Genomic DNA, 11,366 nt, shown 5'->3' with positions numbered 1-11,366 from the left:
ATCCGTGGCGAGCCTGGCCGTGGCCCCGCAGAAGTGGGGATTCTTCCCCCTCCGCCGGTGTCCAGGTGTTTCTGGGAGTCCGTGGCGAGCCCGGCCGTGGCCCGGCAGAGGTGGGGATTCTTCCCCCTCCGCCGGTGTCCAGGCGTTTCTGGGAATCCGTGGCGAGCCTGGCCGTGGCCCCGCAGAAGTGGGGATTCTTCCCCCTCCGCCGGTGTCCAGGTGTTTCTGGGAGTCCGTGGCGAGCCCGGCCGTGGCCCGGCAGAAGTGGGGATTCTTCCCCCTCCGCCGGTGTCCAGGTGTTTTTGGGAGTCCGTGGCGAGCCTGGCCGTGGCTCCGCAGAAGTGGGGATTCTTCCCCCTCCGCCGGTGTCCAGGTGTTTCTGGGAGTCCGTGGCGAGCCCGGCCGTGGCCCGGCAGAAGTGGGGATTCTTCCCCCTCCGCCGGTGTCCAGGCGTTTTTGGGAGTCCGTGGCGAGCCTGGCCGTGGCTCGGCAGAAGTGGGGATTCTTCCCCCTCCGCCGGTGTCCAGGCGTCTCTGGGAGTCCGTGGCGAGCCCGGCCGTGGCCCGGCAGAAGTGGGGCTTCTTCCCCCTGCTCACAGAAGACACGTGTGGTTGTGTTTGCCGAGGCGCTCTTCCTGACATTTCAGCAGGAGAAGCTGTGAATTGTGAATGCGCCCCGGCTTGTATTCAGTGGCCAGCGGCCCGGTGGCGGGGAGCATGACTGGCGCTCTGTCTGCGCTGCATAACACGTCTCTGTTACACGCCGCTCCCCGGCAACACTGCTTCCCCTGTACGCCCAGATTCTCGCCTTTTTTTTTTTTTCGTATTATAGCGGCAGCCAGGCAGAGAAGTGTGGAGTTTACACGATAAATCTGAAGGCGATCCACGAGGACGATCCTGACAGGCCAGCCCACAAATAATCAACCAACTTTCTGAGGCCGCCACACATTTCCCAGAAGGACGCTGAAGGTTTCTGCAAATGCTGCCGGACTACAACTCCCAGCAAAGGCGGAACGCCAAACCCCCCCTCTTTTTTTTTTTTTGACATGTTAAAACAGCATGAAAACGTGGCGGTCACTCACCTCCCACCCACAGCCGTTCGATGTCCGTCCCGATGGAGGCCACCCGCAGGCCCACGGCAGAGGGCGTCGTGGTGGGTACCTGCCTGCTCTGGAGGACTTTGGCACCCGAGGAGTCGTAACATTGACACACAAGCTGGCCGTGAGGTTTTTGTACGTGGTGCCAGCGGGATGATGGAACGCAGATGTCCTCCCCCACTCAGGGGCGGACTGACAACTCATGGGGCCCCCGGGCAATAGGGGATCATGGGGCCCCTGTGTCCTTGCCCAAACTCAAAAAAGCCTATGAAAAAGGTACCGGGGCATCTCATGGGGCCCCCTACTGACCCCGGGCCCTCGGGCAGTGACCGGGTTTCCAAATGATCAGTCCGCCCCTGCCCCCACCACCACCACCACGTACAGGAGCGCTCTCCAACATGTGTGGTGCCCTGACCTCTCGCCACCACGAAGGGTTCTGCCGACTTTTATGGGACAGATATTGCACGTGAGCTTTCAGGGTCATAAACGTTTCTTCTGACGATGGGAAAAACTCAAAACAGCATGAAAACGTGGCGGTCACTCACCTTCCACCCACAGCCGTTCGATGTCAGTCTCGATGGAGGCCACCCGCAGGCCCACGGCCAGAGCGCCGAAAACCAAAAGTCCCACAAACAGTACTTTCCCGCAGTGCCTCTGGATGGAGCATCCCAAGGAGAAGAGCAGCGCCTGGAACTGAGCGCGGAGCCACAGAGGAGCCTTCTGGCCTACCGCCTTACCCTAGGGAAGAAAGGGGCAAAAAGGTGGCGCTGTTAGTGCGTGACGCAACACGTGGCCGAAGCAGCAGGCCAAGCATGCAACCTGCGATCAATACAACTGGTCTGGTCTACGTTCTGGTGAAGAGTCCACAAGGTCTGCGGTTCCAGGGCGGAGGGTGGAGGGCGTCGTGGTGGGTACCTGCCTGCTCTGGAGGACTTTGGCACCCAAGGAGTCATAACATTGACGCACAAGCTGGCCGTGATGTTTTTGTACGTGGTGCCAGCGGGATGATTGAACGCAGATGTCCCCCCCCCCCCACCATGTACAGGAGCGCTCTGCAACATGTGTTGTGCCCTGACCTCCCGCCCCACGCAGGTTCTGCTGACTTTTATGGGACAGATATTGCACATGAGCTTTCAGGGTCATAAACGTTTCTTCTGACGATGGGAAAACCCAGATGACTTATTAAAGGGCCCGCTGGCCCACCTGGCCTGCTGGACCCACCAATGAAGTGGAGGAAAGGAGTGGGGGGGGGGTTGTAGTTGACAGGTTAGAAGGAAGAGAGGATTATGGGAAGAGGAAGCAGCGAGGAGCCAAGACATTCGGCACAAATTAGAGAGGAGCCTTCAGAAATGGAAGGGTGAGGAGGCCGGGGTGTCCTCACATTGCTGTGGCCGGTGACAGAGCCTGCCAGTCCCCTGTGGCTGGAAACCTGAACCGTTGCCAACCGCGGAGGGGACTGAGAGGGGGGAGGGCGAGTGCCAAGCTGCGGCAAAGAGACCTCCCGAGGTGGTCCTGCTTATGTAACGCCCGCAAGACTTCCTCCCCTCTGACCAACGTCAAGTCACCGCGCTGATGTTCTGCCCGAGAAGGACACAACCCAAAAAAATCCACCAGTGATGAGAAGACCCCCCAACTTGACAGCCGCCGGTAACTCCTTCTGTGCCGGAACCATCTGCACCCGAACCTAGAGGCATTCCCCCGGAACGCAGGAGGAGACCGGCGCAGCGGCATTCTTCGCTTCCTGGGAGAACGTTCTACAGACTCCTGACTGTGTTACGTTCCACCGATGAGGACAAGTTCCGGTAGACATAACAAATGTTCTTCAACCAGGAGGGAGCCGAGGGTGTCACGGCTCCCGGATGGCAAACGTCAGCCAGCTCCCGGCACAACCCACCTGCAGATTGTCAGCTCTTGGGCCACCAAGAGATGGAGAACAAGGACACGGGGAATGGGGGGGGGGGGCTCCCTAAGAGGTAGGAGAATGGGGGGCTTTAACGCTTCCCCTGCCGGGCTCCACAGCCTTGATCCCCTAAGCTGTCCCATCCCGGCGATAAAACCGAAATACAAGAGGAGTCGTGCGGGGGAATGGGTTTTCCATTCACACATGTGCTGGGAGGGAAGTGGGGGGTGCGTGGCCTCCCCCCAGCCCCCCCCCCCCCCCACGGGCCCCCCCGTCCCACACAAGACTTTAAGTGAAAACAAAAGTTTAATACTTCCAAAAACCCACAAAAACGTCCAAAACCCCCCGAGAGCCAAACGTGGAATCCAGGCAAAGCGAGAACGGTGAAGGAACATCTGAGGACCAACACAAGACGTTTGAGGAGCTCATGACTGTCCACACATACAGGGACCTCCGGACTGTCACCTGACAGGACATGATGGGGCTTGTAGTTCCTCCGACATTGGAAGACCAAAAGGTGCCCATAGGTGGCATTCGTAATAGACAAGTACTTCCTCCAGAGTCTGCTGGGGGTTCCCCGACCTGTAGATGATTGACCTCCCATGATGGAGCCGGCCTAGTATGGGGACAATGACTGCCTGGCAGAGCTACTGCACTACACCAATCATCTGTAAGGGGGCAATCTTCCCACGGACCACCAATGTAAGGGACATTCCCCCACTGACCCCCAATGTACGGGACATTCCCTCACTGACCCCCAATGTAAGGGACATTCTTCCCACTGACCCCCAATGTAAGGGACATTCTTCCCACTGACCCCCAATGTAAGGGACATTCTTCCACTGACCCCCAATGTAAGGGACATTCTTCCCACTGACCCCCAATGTAAGGGACATTCTTCCCACTGACCCCCAATGTAAGGGACATTCTTCCCACTGACCCCAATGTAAGGGACATTCTTCCCACTGACCACCAATGTAAGGGACATTCTTCCCACTGACCCCCAATGTAAGGGACATTCTTCCCACTGACCCCCAATGTAAGGGACATTCTTCCCACTGACCCCCAATGTACGGGACATTCCCCCACTGACCCCCAATGTAAGGGACGTTCTTCCCACTGACCCCCAATGTAAGGGACGTTCTTCCCACTGACCCCCAATGTAAGGGACATTCCCCCCCTGACCCCCAATGTAAGGGACGTTCTTCCCACTGACCCCCAATGTAAGGGACATTCCCCCACTGACCCCCAATGTAAGAGACATTCCCCCCCTGACCCCCAATGTAAGAGACATTCCCCCCCTGACCCCCAATGTAAGGGACGTTCTTCCCACTGACCCCCAATGTAAGGGACATTCCCCCACTGACCCCCAATGTAAGGGACGTTCTTCCCACTGACCCCCCAATGTAAGGGACATTCTTCCCACTGACCCCCAATGTAAGGGACATTCTTCCCACTGACCCCCAATGTAAGGGACATTCTTCCCACTGACCCCCAATGTAAGGGACATTCTTCCCACTGACCCCCAATGTAAGGGACATTCTTCCCACTGACCCCCAATGTAAGGGACATTCTTCCCACTGACCCCCAATGTAAGGGACATTCTTCCCACTGACCCCCCAATGTAAGGGACATTCTTCCCACTGACCCCCAATGTAAGGGACATTCTTCCCCCTGACCCCCAATGTAAGGGACATTCCCCCCCTGACCCCCAATGTAAGGGACATTCTTCCCCCTGACCCCCAATGTAAGGGACATTCTTCCCACTGACCCCCAATGTAAGGGACATTCTTCCCACTGACCCCCAATGTAAGGGACATTCTTCCCACTGACCACCAATGTAAGGGACATTCTTCCCACTGACCCCCAATGTAAGGGACATTCTTCCCACTGACCCCCCAATGTAAGGGACATTCTTCCCACTGACCCCCAATGTAAGGGACATTCTTCCCACTGACCCCCAATGTAAGGGACATTCTTCCCACTGACCCCCAATGTAAGGGACATTCTTCTCACTGACCACCAATGTAAGGGACATTCTTCCCACTGACCACCAATGTAAGGGACATTCTTCCCACTGACCACCAATGTAAGGGACATTCTTCCCACTGACCACCAATGTAAGGGACATTCTTCCCACCGACCCCCAATGTAAGGGACATTCTTCCCACTGACCCCCAATGTAAGGGACATTCTTCCCACCGACCCCCAATGTAAGGGACATTCTTCCCACTGACCCCCAATGTAAGGGACATTCCTCCCACCGACGCCCAATGTAAGGGACATTCTTCCCACTGACCACCAATGTAAGGGACATTCTTCCCACCGACCCCCAATGTAAGGGACATTCTTCCCACTGACCCCCAATGTAAGGGACATTCTTCCCACCGACCCCCAATGTAAGGGACATTCTTCCCACTGACCCCCAATGTAAGGGACATTCCTCCCACCGACGCCCAATGTAAGGGACATTCTTCCCACTGACCACCAATGTAAGGGACATTCTTCCCACTGACCACCAATGTAAGGGACATTCTTCCCACTGACGCCCAATGTAAGGGACATTCTTCCCACTGACCACCAATGTAAGGGACATTCTTCCCACTGACCACCAATGTAAGGGACATTCTTCCCACTGACCCCCAATGTAAGGGACATTCTTCCCACTGACGCCCAATGTAAGGGACATTCTTCCCACTGACCACCAATGTAAGGGACATTCTTCCCACTGACCCCAAATGTAGGGGACATTCTTCCCACTGATCACCAATGTAAGGGACATTCTTCCACTGACCCCCAATGTAAGGGACATTCTTCCACTGACCCCCAATGTAAGGGACATTCTTCCACTGACCCCCAATGTAGGGGACATTCTTCCCACTGACCCCCAATGTAAGGGACATTTTTCCCACTGACCACCAATGTAAGGGACATTCTTCCCACTGACCCCCAATGTACGGGACATTCTTCCCACTGACCCCCAATGTAAGGACATTCTTCCCACTGACCCCCAATGTACGGGACATTCTTCCCACTGACCCCCAATGTAAGGGACATTCTTCCCACTGACCCCCAATGTAAGGGACATTCTTCCCACTGACCACCAATGTAAGGGACATTCTTCCCACTGACCCCCAATGTAAGGGACATTCTTCCCACTGACCCCCAATGTAAGGGACATTCTTCCCACTGACCCCCCAATGTAAGGGACATTCTTCCCACTGATCCCCAATGTAAGGGACATTCCTCCCCCGGACCCCCAATGTAAGGGACATTCTTCCCACTGACCCCCAATGTAAGGGACATTCTTCCCACTGACCCCCAATGTAAGGGACATTCTTCCCACTGACCCCCAATGTAAGGGACATTCTTCCCACTGACCCCCAATGTAAGGGACATTCTTCCACTGACTCCCAATGTAAGGGACATTCTTCCCACGGACCTCCAATGTAAGGGACATTCTTCCCACGGACCCCTGAAGGACTGGTTGTAGTTGGGGGTCCCCTGACATTTGGGGTACAGAGGTTGATAAAGGCTGCGGTAGCTGTTGTGTGGCCCCGGTCCCGGCACAGCTGTCAGCTAAGGACCCCAAACCCTTCCGGTCCAGTGACACCCATGAGAAGACAACCCACGTCCTCGGTCCACGTCCTGCACTCACCTTGGCGATCTGCTTGAGTGCGAAGGCGGCGTGGCAATAGCTGGGTCTCCTCAGGAGGTCGGCGCTGGTAGCCGGGTACGAAGTTTTGTAGCCGGGAGGTAAACCTGCGAAGCCGCCTTCCCCCGCAGCGGGGGGCACAGGGGCCATCGGAACCCAACAGCGGGGCGGGCGGCGGGGTACCACGGGGCGTCAGCGACCTCGCGTCTCAAAGGCGACCGACGAGCGACTCCAAAATCACCGGCTCAGCCAGCCGATCGATAAAATCCATGCAGGAATTATCGGCATCCAGGAAACCTCGGGGGTCGGGGGGGCTTCCATCTAGGTGGGCAAATCGTTGGATCCCCGGCCGCTCTTCATGCTTCGTCCAGCGCAGATCGCAGAGGTGGGTGGCGGTGCTGGCGGTGGGGGGGCCAATCGGAAGCGGCGTCCGGGGCAAATAGCGCGTCCCAGAGTGACGGGAAGGCAGGAAATCCCAGGAAGAGGAGAAGGATCACTTCTGTGTCCCGAATCCTCGCATCTGTGCTGAAGGCGACTCTTCACAGTCCCTGAAAAGAGGAGAAGGGGGGGGCGGGGGGGCTGCATGGAAATGAGCGCTCAATCTGATTGGCTGAGGAAAAGGCAAATTACTCTCTAAACAAGTCCTATTATTAGCTGCTAAGCAACAGCCCCCCCAACGTGAGGGAGGGAGGGGGGAGCCGGGACCACCCAGGCTGCAGCTTCACTCCCAAATCAATGTGGGGACACAGGAGGAGGAGGAGGGGGGGGAGGGGGGAGGAGGGGGGGGGCAGAGAAGCCGCACAATACAGGAATCTCGCTTCACAGACCTCCAAATGCTACAAATTTCTTACCACCCCGGCTCTGTCCAAACAGCCCCCCCTCCGCAAACTGCCCCCCCCTCCGCAAACTGCCCCCCCCTCCGCAAACAGCCCCCCCCTCCGCAAACAGCCCCCCCCTCCGCAAACAGCCCCCCCCTCCGCAAACAGCCCCCCCTCTGAAAACAGCCCCCCCTCCGCAAACAGCCCCCCCTCCGCAAACAGCCCCCCCCTCCGCAAACAGCCCCCCCCTCTGAAAACAGCCCCCCCTCTGAAAACAGCCCCCCTCCGCAAACTGCCCCCCCCTCCGCAAACTGCCACCCCTCCGCAAACTGCCACCCCTCCGCAAACAGCCCCCCCTCCGCAAACTGCCCCCCCCTCCGCAAACAGCCCCCCCTCTGAAAACAGCCCCCCCTCCGCAAACTGCCCCCCCTCCGCAAAATGCCCCCCCACACTGCCCCCCTTCACAAAATGCCCCCCCTCCGCAAAATGCCCCCCCCACCGCAAACTGCCCCCCCTCTGCAAACTGTCCCCCACCAGACTGCCCCCCCACCGCAAACTGCCCCCCCTCTGCAAACTGTCCCCCACCAGACTGCCCCCCCCCACAGCCCTTCACCTCTTATTTAGTGCCGCACAGAGACAGCTGCAACCTCCAACTATTGTCACACCGCGGCGAAAAATATGACGGACCCCCAAAGTTCAACCCCCCCCCCCTAAAAAATATGAATCCAAATTTTATACATAAAAAAAACCTCGCAAAAAAAAAAAGAAAATATCCAAATTTTAACCTCCCCCCCCCTAAAAAAAACAGACTTCAAATTTTATAAACCCAGGAAAAGATAGATAAAAATAACAACCCCAAATTTTGACCCCCCTAAAAAACTGAATCCAGATTTTATACACCCTGCAAAAAAAAAAAAAATCTCAAATTTTAGACACCCCGCAAAAAAATTAAATAACCCCAAATTTTAACCCCCCCCCCAAAAAAAACGGAATCAAAATTTTATATACCCTGCAAAAAAAGAAAAAGAAGTCCCAAGTTTTAGACACCCCGAAAAAAATTATATAAATAACAACCCCAAATTTTAACCCCCCCCAAAAAAAAAAACCAGAATTCAAATTTGATACACCTTGCAAAAAGATTAATGAATAAAAATAATAACCCCAAATTTTAACACCCCCATGAAAAAAACTGAATCAAATTTATACACCCTGCAAAATAAATAACCCCAAATTTTAACCCCCCCCCTAAAAAAAAACTGAATCCAAATTTTATACACCCTGAAAAAAAAAAGAAAGAAAAAGAAGTCCCAAATTTTAGACACCTCGCAAAAAAATAAAAAAAATAAATAACAACCCAAAATTTTAACCCCCCCCCCCTCATAAAAAAAAAAAATTCAAATTTTATACACCCCGCAAAAAAGATAAATGAATAAAAATAATATTCCCAAATTTTAACACCCCCATATAAAAAAAATCCAAATTTTAACACCCCCATAAAAAAACTGAATCCAAACTTTATACACCCTGCAAAAAAATTAAATAAATAAATAACCCCAAATTTTAACCCCCCCCCCAAAAAAAAAACTGAATGCAAGTTTTATACACCCTGCAAAAAAAGAAAGAAAAAGAAATCAAAAATTTTAGACACCCCACAAAAAAGTTATATAAATAACCCCAAATTTTAAACCCCCCCCCCCCCAAAAAAAAAACTGAATCCAAATTTTATGCACCCTGCAAAAAAAAGAAAAAGGAATCCCAAATTTTAGACACCCGAAAAAAAAATAATATAAAAATAACCCCAAATTTTAACCCCCCCCCCAAAAAAAAAACTGAATCAAAATTTTATGCACACTGCAAAAAAAGAAAAAGAAATCCCAAATTTTAACACCCTCGTAAAAAAAAACAGAATTCAAATTTTATACACCTTGCAAAAAGATAAATGAATAAAAATAACCCCAAAAACCCCATAAAAAAAGATATCCAAAATTTTAACACCCCTATAAAAACAGAATTCAAAATTTATCCGCCCAGCAAAAAAGATAAATAATAAAAATAACACCCCCATAAAATAACTGAATCCACATTTTATACACTTATAAAAAAATTTAAATAACAGCCGCAAATTTAACCCCCCCCCCATAAAAAAAAACTGAATTAAAATTTTATACACCCTGCAAAATAAATATATAAAAATAACAACCCCAAATTTTAACCCCCCCTAAAAAAACTGAATTAAAATTTTATACACCCAGAAAAAAAAATTAAAATAACCCCAGATTTTAAAACCCCATAAAAAAAAAGAAATTCCAAATTTTAATACCCCCATAAAAAAAACTGAATTAAAATTTTATGTACCCTGCAAAATAAATATATAAAAATAACAACCCCAAATTTTAACCCCCTCCACCATAGAAAACAAAATTCAAATATCATACACCCTGCAAAAAAAAAAAAAAAAAAAAATACATTTTAACCCCCCCCCCCCCCATAAAAAACTGAATCCAAATTTTATACATCCAGAAAAAAAATAACCCCAAATTTTAAGCCCCCTTAAAAAATAAAATAAAAACAACCCCAACTTTTACCGCCCCCATAAAAAACTAAATTAAAATTTTATACACCCTTCAAATAAATATATAAAAATAACAACCCCAAATTTTAACCCCTCCCCCCTAAAAAACTGAATTAAAATTTTATACACCCTGCAAAATAAATAAATAAAAATAACTCCAAATTTTAACCCCCCCAAAAAAAACAGGATTCAAATTTTATACACCCTGCAAAAAAAAAAAAATTATAATAATTTTAACCCCCCATAAAAAAAACTGAATCCAAATTTTATACACCCAGAAACCAACCCCCCCCCCCCCCAAACCCCTCCATAAAAAAATCCCACATTTTAACAACCCCATAAAAAAACTGAATCCAAATTTTATACACCCAGAAAAAAAAATAACCCCAAATTTTACCCCCCTAAAAACAATTTAAATTTTATACACCCTGCAAAAAAAATAAAAATAAATAAACAAACCCAAACGCCCCATATAAAAAAACAAATATAATTTTATACACCCAGAAAAAAAACACAAAATAAAAATAACCCCAAATTGTAACTCCCCCTTAAAAAAAAAAGAAGAATTCAAATTTGATACACCCTACAAAATAAATAAATGAAAAAAACAATGCCAAATGTTAACCCCCCGTTAAAAAAAAACTGAATCCAAATTTTATACATCCTGCAAAAAAAAAAAAAAAAAAAAAAAAAAGAAATCCCACATTTTATATACCCAGAAAAAAAATTAAAAACCTCAAATTTTAACCCCCCCCCCATAAAAAAACAGAATTCAAATTTTATACACCCTGCTAAAAAATAAAATAAACATAACCCCAAATTTTAACCCCCCCCAATAAAAAAACAATTAAAATTTTTTACACCCAGCAAAAATAAAATAGAAAAATAACCCCAAATTTTAGCCCCCCCCATAAAAAAACTGAATCCAAATTTTATACACCCTGCAAAAAAAAAAAAAAAAATAATCCCAAATTTTATACACCCTGCAAAAAAAAAAAAAAATTACCCCTCCATAAAAAACAATTAAAATTTAACACCCCCCTAAAAAAACACTGAATCCAAATTTTATACACCCTGCAAAAATAAAAATAAGAAATCCAAAATTGTGTACACCGAGCAAAAAAAACCAAAACAGAACCCCAAATTTTAGCACCACCAAAAAAACAGAATCCAAATTATGAAATGATGTACACACATAAAAATAAGAAATCCCCCCCCCAAAAAAAATTACAGCACCCCAAATTTTTACCCCACCAAAATAGAATTCAAATTTTATACACTGTGCAAAAATAAATAAATATTAAAAATCCCAAATTTTATGCACC

At 49.4% G+C, this 11,366-nt stretch overlaps 1 pseudogene across 1 annotated transcript; it reads right to left on the bottom strand.

Annotated features, from left to right (window-relative positions):
• Positions 1-1,633: 1,633 nt before the first annotated feature.
• Positions 1,634-7,187, bottom strand: LOC149432818 (protein patched homolog 2.S pseudogene; annotated as a pseudogene). The gene is made up of 2 exons (XR_016308962.1): positions 6,655-7,187; positions 1,634-1,834 (listed from the first exon to the last, which is right to left on the bottom strand). The product of XR_016308962.1 is annotated as a protein patched homolog 2.S pseudogene (transcript).
• Positions 7,188-11,366: the final 4,179 nt, after the last annotated feature.

The sequence above is a fragment of the Staurois parvus genome, unplaced genomic scaffold (assembly GCF_062004578.1).
Source record: "Staurois parvus isolate SC_StPar_1 unplaced genomic scaffold, SC_StPar_1.0 ptg002097l, whole genome shotgun sequence".
NCBI lineage: Eukaryota > Metazoa > Chordata > Amphibia > Anura > Ranidae > Staurois > Staurois parvus.
Note: the sequence above shows the minus strand (reverse complement) of the source record. Positions and strands in the feature narration are given on the sequence as shown.